The sequence below is a fragment of the Microcaecilia unicolor genome, chromosome 6, assembly GCF_901765095.1.
Source record: "Microcaecilia unicolor chromosome 6, aMicUni1.1, whole genome shotgun sequence".
Classification (NCBI taxonomy): Eukaryota; Metazoa; Chordata; class Amphibia; order Gymnophiona; family Siphonopidae; genus Microcaecilia; species Microcaecilia unicolor.
The window spans coordinates 153,069,979-153,089,852 of NC_044036.1; positions in this window are offsets into that span (position 1 = coordinate 153,069,979).

Sequence of the window (19,874 nt, forward strand, 5' to 3'; positions counted from 1 at the left end):
TGAAAAGTCAGCACCTATAACATTTGTCACTCAATGTTATTCCATAAAGGGCGATTCAGGATGAGCATTCTTTATAGAATAGCACTGAGCACCAGATTTGGTGCTTAACTTTGGGCACAAGGACTTACGCCAGCTTAAGTCCAGTGTAAATGATGGTACACAAATTGGGTGCAGATCCCTACTGTTCTGTAACACTGCATCCGTCTTTTGTCAACACCCCTGACCCACTTATGCCCATCCCATGGCCACACCCCCTTTCGAGTTGCATGCGATCCAATTTAGGCATCCATTGTTACACAACAGCACATAGCCAGATTGGTACCCAAATTATAATTAGTGCCAATTAAGTGATGTTAAGTCCAATAATTAAATCATTATCAGGCTTATTTTCAAAAGAGAAGGGTGCCCATCTTTCGACACAAATAAGGAGATGGGTGTCCTTCTTCCAGGGTCGCCCAAATCAGCATAATTGAAAGCTGATTTTGGGCGTCCCCAACTGCTTTCCATCACGGGGACGACCAAAGTTCCCGGGGGCGTGTCAGAAGCAAAGCGAAGGCGGGACTGGGGCGTGCTTAACACATGGGCATCCTCAGCCGATAATGGAAAAAAGAAGGGCGTCCCTGACGAGTACTTGACCGACTTTACTTGGTCCATTTTTTCTTGGGACCAAGGCTCAAAAAGGTGCCCGAACTGTCCAGATACCTTCCCCTTACTCCCCCAGTGGTCACTAACCCCCTCCCACCCTAAAAAAACTTTAAAAATATTTTTTGCCAGCCTCAAATGTCATACCCAGCTCCATGACAGCAGTATGCAGGTCCCTGGAGCAATTTTAGTGGGTGCAGTGCACTTCAGGCAGGTGGACCCAGGCCATTCCCCCCACCTGTTACACTTGTGGTGGTAAATGTGAGCCCTTCAAAACCCACCAGAAACCCACTGTACCCACATGTAGGTGCCCCCCTTCACCTGTAAGGGCTATGGCAGTGTTGTACAGTTGTGGGGAGTGGGTTTTTTGGGGGGGTTGGGGGGGCTCAGCATCCAAGGTAAGGGAGCTATGCACCTGGGAGCAATTTCTGAAGTCCACTGCAGTGCCCCCTAGGGTGCCTGGTTGGTGTCCTGGCATGTGAGGGGGACCAGTGTACTATGAATGCTGGCTCCTCCCATGACCAAAGGGCTTGGATTTGGTTATTTCTGAGATGGGCATCCTTGGTTTCCCTTATCGCCGAAAACCAGGGACGACCATCTCTAAGGTCAACGTAAATGTTGAGATTTGGGCGTCCCTGACCGTATTATCGAAACAAAAGATGGACGCCCATCTTGTTTCGATAATACAGGTTTCCCTGCCCCTTCGCCGGGACGTACTGCGAGGACGTCCTCAGGAAAACTTGGGCGCCCCGTTCGATTATGCCCCTCTATGTTTAAATTAGGTAGTCTAATTTTCAAAATATTGTATGGAGCTGTACTGGGTTATATGATGACATCAATATGCATGACGGTATATGGGAGAATGCATCTTGTATGACATTCTAAGTTTTTAATATTTTCTAGTCCTAAAGGTGCCTACTACTGGAAATTATTTCAGACAATTTTTATGTATCAAGCAGTAACATTTTGGTCACACCTTCCAAACGGGATTAAAGCTTTGTCCAGTTTTGTTAGATTTAAGAAGACGCTTAAAACTTATCTTTTTAGGAAACATGTTTTGAAGACAGTGAATTAGTTATAATTTTGTTGATAATTCAATGTATGTTCCTCTTATTGTTATCTGCTATGAACTACATTTGGTAATAGCGAACTATAAGCTCTGTGACTGTAATTATTTTGGGTGCCGATCTGGGACCCACAAATTGGGGCACCTTTTATAGAATCCAGGGTTGGTGTTCAAATTTGGTATTATAGAAAACTAGCTTTTTGGCACCTAACTGACTCCATAGTGGGATAAAAGCTTAGAGAATCAAGTCATCAGTAATTTTTGAAACTTCTTAATCTAATGGACCCCCCCCCCCCCCCCCAGCAAGCTATAACCCTTTCCAAAATGAAGTTTTTCTATTGGAAATATGGTCAGGTTTTTAGCAGAGCTGGGATGATAAAAATGTTATTCCTGAATGTTCCAAGTCACTTGCCAGGGACACTAAGTACTATATTTCCATGTTTGTGAAGAACTTGAGCATTGCGTGAAGAGATGCACTGCTTTGGCAGCTTAAGGCTTGTTTCTGATGAGATGTATTGTGAAATGTGAAAAAGAAAAGCACAAAAGATTGGTATCCAGTTACTGCAAAATGCTGGGAAATAGATCTTTGATGACAATATAGAATGTATCTAGAATATGCTGTATAAGGGGGTATCGACCTCCATTTTGTAATGAAATAAGGAAAGTAAATCTGAAATAACTGTAGAAAAATAGTCTGACAAAGAAGTAAAATAAATGTGCTTTGTGATTATTTTCAAAAAGTCCAACATGTGACAGAATATAGCAGAATTAGACCTCCATACAAAGGGTCATCTTTAAAGCAGCACAAAAAGATTAGCATTCAAAAGGGAGTTTGGGAAAGAGAAGCACAGGGGAGAGAACAAAGTCAAGGTAAAAGAGGTGGGAAAAGTAGTCAGAAAGGCAAAGGCATGAATGGAAGAAAAAAGGGGCCCTTTTACTAAGCTGCATAGGTGCCTACACGCACCCAACACGCGCCAAATTGGAGTTACTGCCCAGTTACTGTATGGCCCTTGTGGTAATTTCAATTTTGGTGTGCGTCCAAAAAATATTTTTTATTTTCTGACGCTCGTAGACCATTACCACCTGAGACCTTATCGCTAGGTCAATGGCTTACGGTAAGGTCTCAGACCCAAAATGCACACGGGGCAATTTTCATTTTGCCGCATGTCCATTGTCAGCAAAAGTCAAAAAGGCATTTTTTGTAGGTGCGCTGAAAAATATTTCGGTGTGTGCCCAAAACATGTGTCTACACTACCGCTAGCCATTTTTCAGCGCACCTTAGTAAAAGGACCCCAGAGAGCTATATAGGTAAAGTGAGGTGATTAAAACCTTTTTGTAGATACATCAGCGAAAGAAGCATAGGTAGGACTGCAAGATTGATAGAAGCTGAAGAGGAATGCGTGCAGAAAGGCAAGGAAAAAGCAGAAATGCTTTTCTCTGTTCTCTATTCACTGAAGAAGGATTTGGAGAAGGACTTTCAATTCTTGGTACATATGGCAGTGACATACTGGGTGTGCTGATTACAAAAGAGAGTGTTTGTATACTTTCAGATTTTCTAGTTCCACACAGAATCATGGGACCAGACAAAATATGTCCTACAATATTAAGGATGTTCAGACAGCTTCTAGTAGATCCACTGAAGATCCTATTAAATAGACTTTTGTAGACAGATGTGGTCTGTTGAGACTGGAGAGGGGCAATATAGGTTAAACCTCTATGATGCCTGCGGGGTGGGGGTGGGGGATTAATGTAGACTCTTCTGAAGGGAAGGATAGTATGGCACCTTGAATCCAGCTGGTTGTGGGGTCACAGGCAGCATGGGTTTAGTAGCGTGACGCCATGCCAGATAAATCCAATTGATTTTTTAGACAAGATGATTTCATAACTGCATCAAAGGCATGTGGATTACATTAGGTTTAAGTAATACTTTTTGAAATTTTCTTGCATAGAAGGGCTCATAAATAAATTCAGTAATCTGAGAATGGGTCACAAGGTAGTAGATTGGATTGGAAACCGTTCAAGTATATTGAACAAATGCAGCTTAGACCTCATGATCTTTTATAGACAAACCGTTCAAGTGACAGACATCAGAGGGAAGAAATAAATCAAATTCAATTTGATAAATAAACACGACCAACAACATGCTGCAGTGAACAGGTTCTGACTGATATCTTTGTGCTCAATTTTGCACAAAAACATGATAGAAAACAATTTGACTATTTGTAGATGATGCTTCGGATCTGTATGCCAGAGGGAGAAGATGGCATGAGAAGTGATTTAAGGAAATCTGAGAGGAATCCATTACTTTGACAGTTAAATTTCAAAAGACAACAAATGCAGTTAGGCATTCTAGGCACAGAAATTCAAGGGGCAACAAGCTGATGCCCAAAGTGCAAGGCAGGAAACCAGTGCAATGAGCCTCCCTCCTCCTCTGGTCATAGCAACATAGTAAATGATGACATTTGCCAGTGGGGATGCTGAAGCCCCCCCCCCCCCCCCCCCCCCCACCAACCAAACAGATTTGCTGCTAGAACTGCCCTGTTCTTCCCGTGTTGCTGTAGGACAGAGGAAGTTGGCCTCTGACACTGGAACTCCTCGCTCATGCTCAGTTTATGCAAGAACTTCAGCATCCCTGCCAGCCATTGAATGGGTGCTGCAGTTTTGGAGGGGGGCTAGGTCCACAAAGTCCACTGTAGCTATGCCACTGTTCCTAAGTATAGGCACTCTGTAAGCTCCAAATTGCAATGTTTGGGGAACAACTAATTCAGAGTTTCGTTCCTAGTAAGGCATAAAAGCTGTTTTGTTTGATTTTGTTTTCTATTTTTATCAATTAGGGGCAAAATATTTTACTTCATCCAGATTGAAACTTCTGTCAAACAATCCACATGTAATGCAAGAGTCATTTGTACTGAGGATTATAAAGGTATGGTAAACTTCATATCATCTGCATAAAACTGGCAGTCCACGCCTAAATTACATAAAAATACCAGAGATTCATAAAAATATTGACCACACCTGATGAAACAGCAAGCTGAAAGAGCTGAACTTTGAAGAACCCCTATAGATATTTTCTTCCAATTAGATACATCTCTATCAACTTTCATTTGCTCTGTTCAAAATTCTGCTGCACGATTAATATTCCGCCAGTCTAGTTATACTCATATTAGCCTTCTCATCAAGTCACTTCACTGGCTTCCTATCCATTTCCGCATACAGTTCACACTCCTCTTATTGACCTATAAGTGCATTCACTCTGCAGCTCCTCAGTACCTCTCCACTCTCATCTCTCCCTACATTCCTCCCCGGGAACTCCGTTCACTGGGTAAATCTCTCTTATCTGCAACCTTCTCCTCCACTGCTAATTCCAGACTCCGTTCCTTTTATCTTGCTGCACCATATGCCTGGAATACACTTCCTGAGCCTGTACGTCAAGCTCCATCTCTGGCTGTCTTCAAATCTAAGCTAAAAGCCCACCTTTTTGATGCTGCTTTTAACTCCTAACCCTTACTCACTTGTTCAGAACCCTTATTTTATCATCCTCACTTTACTATTCCCTTCTCTTGTTTGTCCGTCCTAATTAGACTGTCTCTTCATGATCAAGTGTACATCGCTGTGTATGTCTAGTAGCGCTATAGAAATGATAAGTAGTAGTAGTCAAGACTGGAACTAGGGATACCCAAATCAGTGAAAAAGGTTCAGGATCACCTGACTTTCAGGAAGTCACTTAAGACCTACTTATTTGGGCAAGCATACACTAAAGATCCTGCCCTGCCTCACTGACCACAGGACACTGCTCTAATGGACTGTCCCATTTCTTTACCCTTAACTCTCCACCCTACTTCTTGCTTTCCATTTATTGTATTCGCCTGTTTTTTTTAATCTAAATGTTGTAAGCCACATTGAGCCTGCCAGCGGTGGGATATTGTGGGATATAAGTGCTGTAAAATAAATAAATAAATAAATGGCCACATTATCAGCACAAATGCAGCAATATTCCAGCTGCATGCTGTTCTATAAACCGGTGCCTACAAGCGATGGCAGAGAGGATCACGGACAGCGCACAGAGTTATATGCATTAATTAGAGAATACTATAATTTAAGCACATTTGTTGTCAATTTAGACACGAGCATTTCCATTAGCTCTATGGCTTATTTATTCTGCTGTGCTAGTATTCCATAAACCAAAACAGACATATGCTTTTTAATAGAATATATTTTACAGTTTATTTAGAATTTTTATATACCATTATTTGGAATGCTGCCAGAGTGGTTTACAATTATATCCTAAGTAAATCAAGAAAAGAAACACAATTCTATATAAAGAACACGAAGGAAGAATAGTTGCCGAGTGACCGAGCCATTCGGGCTCTACCACTCTATCTTAAGAGTCATTGCAGAGATAGGATACTGTTCAAGCGAACAGGTCACCAGCAGAGTCCCTCTACTCTACACCTCCTGATAGGCAAATGGTTATAGAATTAGCCCCCTGAATATCTGAGAGGAGTTAATAATGCACATGAAGCAGACTGGTTTCAAGGGAAAGGATGTTCTAGAACAAGAGACCTTGATTTGAGGTTCCAAGTAGGTACGCTGACGAAAAACATCCCGAGTTAAGTATGATCACAATCATGGCCTCCATTTAAAAAGCATCTACACATGTTTCATGATTTAAGTTTCACTTTAATTTGATATAACATCGAGGGAAAGCACCATGGTAGCGGTTTACAATGTATTAATATCAGAGAGAGAACAACAGAAAGGGACTACAATGTGTACAGGACAGGAGAAAATTAGAAAGGACAGAAAGGAAAGTACGAGGAGATTGCATGTAGATTGCATACTCATATATGGGGGAAAATATCCTTATCAGTTTTTACTCCAGCTCGCAGCCATGCACAGGTTTTTTTTTTTAAAGTCCTGCTGAGGAGGAACCTAAAGGTTAGTGCAGTGGACTTTGAGTCTGGCGACCTGGGTTCAATTCCCACTGCAGCTCCTTGTGAACTTGGGCAAGTCACTTAACCCTTCATTGCCCCAGGTAAAAACAAACCCCAAAACAAAACACCTTAAATTGTGAGCCCTCTGGGGACAAAGAAAGTATTGCATATGACATGTACAGCGATACATATGTCTAGTAGCACTATAGAAATGATTAGTAGTAGTAGTTTTGAGGCAGAGCTTCATTCAAGGGATTAAGAAAATCATTCTCCTTAATCCACCACTGTTTATTTCTGCCTCCTGTGAGCACTCTGGAGGGCTGGTGCGAGGGAAAGGGGATAGTGGGTCTTTCAGCCGGCATCATCCCCATTCATTCAGCCCAGCTAGGAGAACAGGGCGCCCTCTAGGGATCAAACTGCCAGGGAAAGCTGTAATGCAGGAGAAAAACTACACTTCCCAGAAGCCAGTGCAGGGTCAGCTGAACTCCCAGGAGGGGGAGGGTGGAGTGACTGATTGGGAGATGAGGTCTGATCCTGGAGATGGGGAACAGCTGGTGGAGCTTGGGGAGGAGGAGATGGAGTGGAATAAAGAGGAGGTAGAAGGAGAAGGTAAGGAGGAGTGCATGGAGGTTGGAGGGTTTGCTCAAACTTCCTCAGGAAAGGTAAAGGCTTTGGTGGCGGAAGTGTGGCCCAAGCTGTGCATACTTGGAGAGGATAAAATAATCCAGTGGGGAAGCCACTGGTGGAAGAAGCTAACCCATAAACTATCTAAGGGTAGAAGATAGTGCTGATGAGGGGAGGCTACAATTGGGAGCAAGACAAAGGTTTATATTCTGAGTTAAGATTGGACTGTGTTAATAAGCTGAATGTGGAAAAACTGAACTGACTCTTGCATTCTTGAGGAAGTAACTGCTTGAAGATTAAAGCTGTATTAAAAGATGCTGAGAGAATAAAGACCTGTGGTTTTCAAGAACTATAAGACTGCTGGAGTTTGTGTGTCCCAGTTGTGAGCTGATCCTGGGCGCAGGTCAGCTGGGCAGCAGTTAAACTAGGCCAGAAGCAGTGTAGCAAGGCGGTGGTTGCAGCTCGTACCGGGGAAAAGCTAGCCAAGCTAAGCAGGGTCGACCCCGGCTCTCACCTGGAAGAGTGACCTGGTTACAGAATGGTGGCAGTGGTGGGATTGTCTGAACAACCCGCCGGCAAAAGAAGCGTGTATTGCTCCGAGTTCTGGTAAGCATATACGGGACTCGGGTAACCAGGAGGAGGGGGATATAGAGGGCCGGAGCTGTGTAATACCGCACTTGGAGAGTGTTCTTTGTTGTTCCCTTTCTCTCAGGTACCGGTGGCTAAGGCGACATGGAGTCGAAGGAGCTGCTGTCTTTTATGGCCCACCAGTTCCAAAAGCAGCAGGAAATGGCTCAGAGACTTCTAGAGGATTCCTTGGCTGCTTCTCGAGCACAGATACAACCGGTGCTGGAGGTGGTGCAGGAATTGTTACGGGCAGTACCCCTACCGAGGAAAGAGAGCCCCTCATTGGAGGCTATAGCCACTGGAGCTGTGCCTGGAAGCCTGGAGCCTGGACGGGTTAATTGGCTGCCTTGGGGCAAGTTAACAGAGCAGGACGACTTTGAGGATTATCTGGGGACTTTTGAGCGGGTAGCATTGGCGGCTGCCTGGCCTCAAGAACAATGGACCATCAGACTGGCTCCCGCCCTGGCCGGGGAAGCCCTGGCAGCTTTTCGGAGCCTGTTGCCAGGGGACGTGGTGGATTATCAAAAGCTGAAAATGGCTATTTTGGACCGGTATGGGGTAAGCAGACAAACTTATCGCAGGCGCTTTCGGAGTTGGAGGTGGAGGGAGGGGGAGACTCCGAAGGCCTTGGCCCAGAAGCTGATGGACTTGGCTATCAAATGGTTAGAGCCTGATAAGCGGGCAGTGACTCAGTTAATGCAGGATCTGGTGCTGGAGCAGTTTTTAGAGGCTCTACCGGAGAGTATCAGGGTTAATTTGATCAGGAAGGGATGTGAGACTCTGGAAGAAGCTATCAAAGGCTTTGAATACTTTCTGGAGTCACAATACTCTGAGGGGGGAGAGGGTGTCTGGCGGGGTGGTCGGGGTAAAATGTTCAAAGGATCTGGGTGGAGGGAGGAAGGTCCTAAGGAGGATGATAGAGTGTGCTACCGATGTGGGAAGTCGGGACATCTGAGGAGGGACTGTAGGGCCAAGTTGGGGCTCATATCTCAGGTAACCCCCTCTAAGGAACCCCAGTTTACGCATTGGGTTAAGATAGGAGGGGTCTCGGTGGAAGGACTTTTGGACTCAGGAGCGGACCAGACAATGTGCTCCCAGAAGTTTTGGGGGCAGATTGCCCGGAAAGGGGGTCAGCAGGGTAAGAAGAGAGACCGGTCCGTGGCTATTCAGTGCATACACGGGGCCTCCTCAAGGTATCCGGTCCGGCTAGTAGACATACAGGACCAGGAGGGCCTTCAGTGGGTGTGGGTGGCTGTACTTCCTAGGCTTCCTCAGGATCTCATTTTAGGACGGGATTGGGCTCCATTCACATACTGCCTTGGGGGTAAGCAAGCCTTGGTATCTACCCGGGCCCAGGAGAGGCAGGAGAAGGAGCAGGAACTGTCCCTGGCGCAAGTATTTCCATTCCAGGGAGAGGTTATGGGGCGGCCGGGGAAGACAAGGAAAGGCTCTCAGCAAAAGAAACGAGGTCAGGAGCAAAGGCGGCAGCATTGTCAAGAGCTCCTTCATCAGGGGAGGTTCCCAGGGGATACGGAACAGGTGTTAGAGAGATTCCCTGATTTTTCCAAAGAGCAAAAAGATGACCAGACATTGCAATATGCGTGGGAGCGGGTAGATCAAGAGGGAGAAACCAGCTTCCCTCGGTTTGTTAGTGACAAGGGGTTGCTATATCGGCTGTCCTGTTTAGAAGGGGGGAAGGAACCTCAGAAACAGTTAGTAGTACCGAGGGGGTTTAGGAACCTGGTGTTACGGGTATCTCATGATCATATCTTAGGGGGTCACAAGGGGGCTCAGAATACTCTCCGGCAGGTATTAAACAGATTTTACTGGCCCGGGGTGTATAAAGAGGTGGAACAATTTTGCAGCTCCTGTAATCAGTGTCAGAGGGTATCAGAGCAAATACCGAACAGAGTGCCCCTACGACCCCTTCCCCGTATAGGGACTCCTATTACCCGTATGGCAATGGATATGATCGGGCCCATTGATAAGTCCCGAAGGGGGTATTCCTATATTCTAGTGATCATGGATATGGCCACAAGATACCCCTGGGCCGTGCCGCTTCGTACCACCTCAGCGAAAGTTATTGCGGCCCAGCTAATTCGGATCTTTTGTGAAGTGGGGTTTCCCAGGGAAATGATTACCGACCGGGGGACCAATTTCATGTCACGAACCCTGGCCCAGGTGTGGGAGGCTTTCGGAATACAGCATATTCGGACCGCAGCTTACCATCCTCAGACTAATGGCCTGGTGGAGAGATTCAATAAAACCTTGAAAATGTTGTTGAGGAAAGGGTTAGGTTCCTCCCATGAGGAATGGGATCTATTGTTACCATTTGTTTTGTATGTGTGTAGGGAGAATGTTCAGGCCTCTCTGGGCGTATCACCATTTGAATTGATGTATGGGAGATCACCCCGGGGAGTGTTGGATGTGTTAAGGGAGCAGTGGGTTCCTCCGGAAGAGGAGGATCGGGATGTAGTGAACTATCTAGTGAAGCTGAAGGAACGGTTGCATAAATTGAGCCGCGGGGCTCAGCAACACTGGGAGAGGAGTCAGGATTACCAGAAAGCCTATTATGACCGGAAAGGGGTGGAGAGGGCATTGAAGGTGGGGGACAAAGTCTTGATCATGATTTCAGACTCACCTCATAAGTTCGTGGGACGCTGGAGGGGTCCTGCGGTCATAGAAAAGAAGTTAGGTCCAGTCACCTACTTAGTAAGGAATGAGCAGGGCCGGGAGCAGACCTATCATATAAATGTACTTAAACCTTGGCAAGAGCGAAGGGGACTATTGGGTCAGGCTAGGGGGGAAGCTGAGGAAGAATTAGGACCACAGATCACGGAGATATATAAGGCAGGAGAACCGCAGATTGCAACTACATTGCCAGGGAGTCAGCAGAAAGAGGTTCAGGCACTTGTGGAGGAGTTTCGGGATGTCCTGACTCCTTGCCCAGGGGAAACTCACCTTATCATGCATGATATCATCTCGGAGCCGGGCCGGGTGGTCAGACAGAGACCTTACCGTCTCTCACCCCCAAAGAAACAAGAGGTGGTCCGACAGGTACAGGAGATGCTGGATTTTGGGGTCATTGAGGAATCTGTCAGTCCATGGTCGAGTCCTGTGGTGTTAGTGCCCAAATCCGATGGTACGTGGCGGTTTTGCATCGACTTTAGGCAAGTTAATGCGCTCTCGGAGGCCGACGCCTATCCGATGCCACGTATTGATGAGCTTCTGGATCGCTTGGGTACTGCACGATATCTGTCCACCCTGGACTTGACAAAAGGGTATTGGCAGATCCCTCTGACTCAGGAGGCCAAGCCTAAGACAGCCTTCTCTACACCCATGGGGCTCTATCAATTTAAACGCATGCCGTTTGGTCTTAATTCAGCGGCAGCTTCCTGCCAGCGGTTGTTAGATCAGGTGTTAAGACCGCATCAACAATATGCAGCGGCTTACCTGGACGATGTTATCATTCAGAGTGAGGATTGGCCCTCGCATATTATAAGGGTGAGGGCGGTATTAGAGGCTTTTCGTCAAGCAGGTTTGACTTTGAACCCGCAAAAGTGTTGTTTTGGGCAGGAGAAGGTTAAATATTTGGGATACTGGGTGGGGAATGGTCAAATAACTCCGCTCTGGGATAAGGTAGCGAGTATCCAGGACTTTCCATACCCCAAAAATAAGAAGCAGTTAAGGAGCTTTTTGGGCCTAGTGGGGTACTATAGGAGGTTCATACCCCACTTTGCCTCCATTGCTACACCCCTCACTAATAAACTTCAGAAGGGGTCCCCCAACAGTCTACGATGGGAGGAGGAAGGGCTGCGGGTGTTCAATGAGTTGAGAGTGGCCCTGTGTCAGGAACCCCTGCTGAGAGCCGTGGATTTTGATAAGCCCTTTGTACTGCAAGCTGATGCCTCGGGGGTAGGTTTGGGGGCCGTGTTGTCTCAGGTACACGAGGGGCAGGAACATCCCCTGATGTACCTGAGCCGGAAACTGCTCCCCCATGAGGTCAGGTACTCAACCATAGAGAGAGAATGTTTAGCGATAAAATGGGCAGTGCAGATGTGCCATTACTATTTAGATGGTCGGAAATTTACTCTGATTACGGATCATGCGCCTTTGAGGTGGTTGGGCCAGATGAAAAATAGTAATGGTCGTCTCACAAGGTGGTATCTGGCTTTACAGCCCTATCAATTCAAGGTGGAGCATAGATCAGGCAAATTTCTGACAAATGCAGATGTTCTTTCGCGAATTGCCAGTGCAGGCCAGGAGAAGACTGGCAATCGTTTGAGCAGGGGGGTGTGTGAGCACTCTGGAGGGCTGGTGCGAGGGAAAGGGGATAGTGGGTCTTTCAGCCGGCATCATCCCCATTCATTCAGCCCAGCTAGGAGAACAGGGCGCCCTCTAGGGATCAAACTGCCAGGGAAAGCTGTAATGCAGGAGAAAAACTACACTTCCCAGAAGCCAGTGCAGGGTCAGCTGAACTCCCAGGAGGGGGAGGGTGGAGTGACTGATTGGGAGATGAGGTCTGATCCTGGAGATGGGGAACAGCTGGTGGAGCTTGGGGAGGAGGAGATGGAGTGGAATAAAGAGGAGGTAGAAGGAGAAGGTAAGGAGGAGTGCATGGAGGTTGGAGGGTTTGCTCAAACTTCCTCAGGAAAGGTAAAGGCTTTGGTGGCGGGAGTGTGGCCCAAGCTGTGCATACTTGGAGAGGATAAAATAATCCAGTGGGGAAGCCACTGGTGGAAGAAGCTAACCCATAAACTATCTAAGGGTAGAAGATAGTGCTGATGAGGGGAGGCTACAATTGGGAGCAAGACAAAGGTTTATATTCTGAGTTAAGATTGGACTGTGTTAATAAGCTGAATGTGGAAAAACTGAACTGACTCTTGCATTCTTGAGGAAGTAACTGCTTGAAGATTAAAGCTGTATTAAAAGATGCTGAGAGAATAAAGACCTGTGGTTTTCAAGAACTATAAGACTGCTGGAGTTTGTGTGTCCCAGTTGTGAGCTGATCCTGGGCGCAGGTCAGCTGGGCAGCAGTTAAACTAGGCCAGAAGCAGTGCAGCAAGGCGGTGGTTGCAGCTCGTACCGGGGAAAAGCTAGCCAAGCTAAGCAGGGTCGACCCCGGCTCTCACCTGGAAGAGTGACCTGGTTACACTCCAAAATGAAACCAGATTAAGGGTCTCTTATCAAGCCTTCGTTGCAGTAAAGCCAACAAATCCCATTCATTTTTAAATGGGTTCTGCCAGCACTACCGCGTGGGAACCGCTAGCGCATCTTGATTGCAGCCTATTTAAATAGTGTCACTTACATATGCAGGTTTCTAAAATGGGGCAGCTATAGCCATCCACATGGAAGTTCTAGCAGTTGCAAGAAGCTACTGGGTTTGTGCCTTTCACTTTATCCAGGTGTATGTTTCAAAAATGTTGCTCCCTTCCATTGTACATGCCAGCAAATACTTTTGCACTCCTTTAGGTATTTTAGAAAAGGCTGTGTGTTGGTAAAGCCTTTCCTAAAATGCCTGTGGAACTGAGCACGTCTCAACCTAGATGTCTCAATTCAGATTTCTACTTTTTATATAAGATGGCCCTTTCCCATATTTTGATAATAATTTCTTGCTTCTCGTTGTCAAAGAAGTGTGGAACTTTGTCTCACTTGCAGTGGTCTAACAGAGTAATGTTGGGCAGAGCTGGTAAACTGCACAGTGCTTGCAGTAAACCTCTAGATGAGAAATGGAGAAAATGGCAGATAGTACCCAAGGCAGTCTCGCAGTTCATGAAAAGGCCTTGGCGGATCCCACCCAAGCACTTACCCAAGCACTGGATCCCCAATTGAAATCACTATTGAAGTAAATTACTCATTTGGAGCAGTTCCTCGCTGAAACCCAGCTTGAGCAGAGAGTGTCCTCGTTGGAGGACATATTGAATGGAAGGACTGCAGAAATAGACGCCCTGAAAGCACAGCTTCAGCAGCATGACGATAAGTTGGAAGATCTGGAAAACCGTTCCCGATGTGGTAATCTCCGTTTTGTGGGGATTCCGGAAATGGTAGCAGATACTCAATCCCGGACTTGAGAGTTGGCTGGAATGGGAATTTCCCATGTAGGCAGACCTGGGCCCCATGAGATTGGAGACAACTCATCATCTGGGCCACAGAAGTGCCAGGGATCTTTGTCCATGGGTTGTTACTGTTAAACTAATAACTATGTTCACAAAGTGGAAATTCTTCGCATGTATCAACCAGTACGTGTATTTCAAGATTTCTCTCAAGCGTTGACAGAGCGGTGTAAGAATTTTATCCCCTTTGAGCTGCATTTGCGGAATGTTTTTGTACCCAGCTTTATTGAACGTGCAGCACGAAGGCTGGTGGAATACTCTTGATACAGTCAATGTTGCACAGGATTTTCTAAATACATTTCATTCTGATGCTGGACCTTCCACCTGAGCACTTTTGGACATCTATGATATGTTTGCTCAGGTTTTTTTTTTCCTCTCCGATTTTATCCCATATTTAACTGTTGTCATTTTTGCTGTGATTTGTGTTATGCAGGTGTTTTGGGGGCTGGGGTCCTGTGAGGTATCTTAAAGATGACCTACTGGCATTCCTGGCTTGTCTGGGTATGTCAGGAGTATTTCTGTTTGTTGTGGGGGGGGGGGGGGGGGAGGGGCAGGGAGGGTGTGGGGGACAGTGGGTACCCTTTGTTGGTTATATGTGGTCCTAGCTTTTGTCCTTTCAGCTTGGGCTTTGCATCTTGGGTTCCATCTGCTGAGCTGTGTGCCAATTGTGTTGCTCTGTTTTGCCCCTGCTAGTGGCTGGGACACTGGGGGCATGTGTTGGCGTTGTATACTTGCTTTTGTGCTATCTTTTGTTGTGGGAGGTGATGGGGTTTTAAATGTCTTATCCTGGAATGTATCTGGGATTTTGTCCCCTATTAAGAGGACCAAAATATTGATCTTTTTTTTTTTTTACCAGTGTAAGTAGTTTTTATGTTACTACTCCAGAGAAGACTAATACTGGATTTACATTTCATGGTGACTGTGCCCAAAATATTGATCTTACTGAAACATCACCAGGCGGATATTGCATGCCTCCAAGAAACCAAGTTCACAGATCAGGAACACCAGAAATTGCAGAGAGGTTGGGTGGGTGAGGTGTATTACTCTTCAGCTGCACATAAAAAAGAAAGGGTGGTGGTTCTGGTCCACAAGAATTTGTCCTGTGCAATTAAAGAAATTTGTAGAGCTTCTTTGGGGAGGTATATACTATTATACCTCACTTATCGGGGTATGTTTTTGCCTTGCTAGTAGTGTATGCCCCTAATGTTTATGACCACTCTTTTTTTGTTGAACTAGTGAGGGTTGGTGCACATGATCTTTCCTGCCCGTTGATTGTAGCGGGGGACTTGAACCATGTGCTTGATCCTCAGCTGGATCAGTCTGGTGGAATCCTATTGGCCAGATGCAAAGTACTCTGTCCCTTTGAAATGCTATCACAAATTCCTTCGTAAACGGTTACCGGACCTGGATTATGCACATTATGTGCATAAGTGGAGTGAGGATTTGGGGACTGCCTGTTCGGTAGAACAGTTTAAATGGCGCTTGCTCAATGTACGGGGAACTCCAATATAAGTTTCTCTTACGCTTATATGTTTCTTCCCATAAAACCTTTTTTTAAGCTGCCTTATGTACTGATGATGTGTGCTGGAAAGACTTGACTCCACATGCCTCCCTTGGGCACATGTTTTGGTCCTGACCTTTATGTAACTGCCTCTTTATTTGTTTGGGGGGGGGGGGGGGTGGGCAGTGGCAACCCATGTTTTTCGGTTGTGGAACTGGCGATGGTGATCTACAGCTTTTTTCCTCTTTGATCAAATTTCATGTACTTGCCCATCTCCTAAAGGATATGTGGGTTTTGTAAAACATTCTATTTTGTTGGGTAAGAAATGTATTTTGCAATATTGGTTGTAACCTGAATTTATTTACTTGTTACATTTGTATCCCACATTTTCTCACCTATTTGTAGGCTCAATGTGGCTTACATAGTTCTGGAGAAGCACTTACGGACTCCGCTGTAGACAAATCCAAAGTGCTGTTGTGGTTAAATAGTTAGATAAAGCTAATGTGGCGCAACCACATTAGGGGATTGTGCACCTAAGATTTGTGTCCTGTTCGTACCGTGCTTTAGTTATGTTATGTTGCAGAGAACGGGCATTTATGTTGGATCGAGGGGGTATGCCTTTTTAAACAGGTGAGTTGTTAGGCTTTTCCGGAAGTTTAGGTGGTCATTCGTGTTTTTGAAGGCTTTTGGTAACGCGTTCCACAGTTGTGTGCAGATGTAGGAAAAACAGGACGCATATGTTGATTTGTACTTGAGGCCCAGATGCATGAAAGGCATTGGTAATTACATAGCGAATCGGTAGGGAACGGGAATGCATCAATGATAGGGCATGCAAATGAGCTACTCGTTGTAGCTCACTTGCATTCTCTAGTCCTTCGGTACCTGAGTCGGAAAATCGGGACGTCCCTTTAGTTAGGCTCCTCTTCCTGGTCTCTTCAGCCAATCAAAGCGGGCTTAGCTGGCTGTTGTCAGCGAAACGCGTTCTGATTGGCTGAAGAGACCAGGAAGAGGAGCCTAATCTAAAGGGACGTCCCGATTCTCCGGCAACCAGGAAAATGGAAAAATTTCGCTATGGAAGACTCTCAAGAAGGGGGGAAAAAAAACACGAGCGCCGGCAAAACAAAAAACTGCAAAAAAAAAAAAGACGTCTCTCAGAAGCGCAGGGAGAGTACATCCTTAAAGGACGCCCCTCACATGCGCTCCCTGCTTTTTTTTTTTTTCTTTTTAACCTTTTTTGGGGGCCCTTTTCCTTTCCGATTCCCTCACAGGAGCCCTAACAAGAGGTCAGACACCTCGTTAGGGTTCCTACGGTAAGGGAATCGGAAAAATGGTAGTGCATCTGATTATAATGGGCTGCAACGGTACTGCAGCTCATTATAATAGCTTTTCAAACATTTGCATTCCGTTTTCATTGCCTGCTACCGTGGCAGGGAAAATGCCCTTAGTGCATGCCCGGGGTGAACTACTTGCGTTTTAAACTGGCTGGAACCAGTTTAAAACGCAAGTTGTGGGCTCGTTAGGTTTTGTGCTTCTGGGCCTGAGTCCTTTAGGGAAGTGAAGATTTAGGTATGTTCTTGCTGATTCGGATATGTTTCTCATTGGTAGGTAGGTCGATCAAGTCAATCATGTATCCCCGATCTAGACCATAGATTAATTGCCAGCTTTGGCCCAATGGCATTCCTTGATGCTTCACCAGGCATCCATGGAACGTTATTTTGCATCACAAGTCATGCACTCATTTTTCATTTTAAATAACCTTTCATGTGTTGTGGACTACACTTAAATGTTTGCTATTCATAACAGCAAATTTGCAAAATCTTTCACAAAATAGGGTTTTGTGCATTACAAAGCATTAAAAATCTCAGAATCTTGAGCTTTCTGCACATTTTAGCATGCTAAACCCTTTTTGGAGAAATTCCTACACATTATGCAGCAGTCTCTTAGACTATAAGCTCTATTGCACAGAGAAGTATCTACTGTACCTGACAGTAACTTGCTTTGAGATCAGATTTGGAAAGAGGAGTAATTAAAACTAAAACAAAATCCCTAAGATCAGTACTTAGATAAGTAGGAAACAGTGAGTGACTCTAATTATAGATTTGTGTGACTAGAGAACTGGCCTCTTCATAACTTTCTTATGGGAATTTGATTCAGGCAGCAGAGAAACTGGCTATTCTACAGAGTCTTTTGAATTACCAGTGCTATTATGTTAAGTATTTGAGAATTTACAAAGCCCTCTTCTCTTTTCTTGTTTTCTTTAACTGGTGCATTGTTACTCATTACTGGCCAACTCTGAACATTATACCTTCTTTTATGTTATAAACTCCCCTTATTTGTTCCAATAAACTCAGTTTACCTTCCTTTAGTCAGTCGTCCCCCCTTCTTTGTCTCACTTTAAGATCTACATAATGACTGGGAAGTGCACCCTTTTATAACAGCTTGTTTTTCTCAAAGTACAGGCACCATTCTGAGCTCCAATAATTTGTCTATCTTAGACAATCACAAATGTTGGTTTATTGCTTAGGCAAATCTTTTGCTAGAGTTGCAGAAAGGAATATATTACATGTGAATGATTATGAATGACATTCATATGAGTTCTACTATCCATTTTGGCCTTGGAGAAAAATGGAGTCTGTCAGCAGTGATACCTTATAAGAAAGAGGATTGACATCTGAAGAAAGGCCTGTGTGTCTTAAAAAGTTGCTTAAACCCTACAATCTCTGTTCTTGGTCCTTTAAAAGGTATTTATTTATTTATTTGTTGCATTTGTATCCCACATTTTCCCACCTTTTTGCAGGCTCAATGTGGCTTACATAGTACCGTGTTGGCGATCGCCATTCCAGAGTAGTAAATTAAGTATAATCTACAGAGGAGCATTTGCGATATGCCGTCTAAATCTGATTTTGGATGTTTTGCTGAAAACGTCCAAAAATCAAGTGGCAAACACAGCGATTTTTCAAACCATTAAGCCTTTGTTTCTAAAATGTCCTCTTCCAAGATGTTTTTGTGCTCAATGTGTCCATCGTTTTGGACCAGTTTTGATTTTTAAACCCCCCCAAAAAACAGTCTAAGAGAAAAATGCACAAGAAGCCATTGGGATGTATTGGGGGTGAGGGTGGCTACCATTCTTAGCAGACTGACCACAGACAGCCCTGCAGAGCTATGGGGCACTCATAAGGTGCACTTCACAGAAGAGTTTCCAGGTACTCATCCCACAGTTTTCCCCTTATTATATGGTAAGCCCATCAAAAACCTACTGTACACCACTACAATAGCTACGGCTGCAGGTGTCACCTATGTGTGGATACAGTAGGTTTTGGAGGGCTCACACTTTCCATCACAAATGTAACAGTTAGAGCAGGATATGGGCCTGGGTTCCCTTCTCTACAGTGCACTGCACCAACCACTTGGCTACTCCAGGGACCTGCTTGCTGCTCTAATAGGCCTGGCCATAACATCTGAAGCTATAGAAGCTGGTCTGTACTGTTTCTTTCACATCTTTGGGGGGTGGGAGAGGGTCAGTGACCACTGGGGGAGTAAGGGGGGGGGGGTCATTTGCTCATTTAGGGCACCTTTTTGTAACTTAGTCATGATTGAAACAGGTCTAGAGCAAAACATCTAACTTTTAGACCTGGATGTTTTTGCTTTGTTCCATTGTGGCAGAAAAATGTCCAAGTTTTGGAAATGCCCAAATCTTGCTCCCTACACGCCTCCTTGTGATTTGTATGTACTGTATATGAACTGCATAGAAAAACATCTTTAAAATGGGTTTTGAAAATAGCGATAGGGCCGTTTTGGCAAAAAAATGAGCCCCATAATCTATAGAGACTTACTTTTTCGGAATTTTAAACATACTCTAGCCTACACATACAAGCAGAGTGGAAAATCATAGTACCCTAACATTTTGCTGGTCTAATGTTAAAATGCATAATTTATCTGTTTAGCAACTGAGTATTATCCCCTTCTTCTACAGATAAAATTTAGCCATTTAGACAGTTAAATGGTCAAGTTTTATCTGTATAAGGGCTGAAAGGACATGCATAAACAAATTACGTATTTGCTACCTGATGGCAAATACATACCTTGCTTTGAAGATCAGGCTCAGATTCCAGATTCTAGGATGGGAATAGACAAAACTCTCTTGGTCTGAGTAAAATGGACCTGCACATTCTCTTGTAACTCTAGTGATTTAATAATATCAAGCTGCATTTACAGGTTGAACATTTAGGGGAAGTTAATAAGCTGCAGTGAAAATATGGCATTTTACAGTAGCAACCACTAAGCTGTGGTAACTCAGTACTGCAGGTCAGTGACTCCTGCCTGTAAGCAAATAACACAAATTGAGATTAACCACACAAGCTGCATTC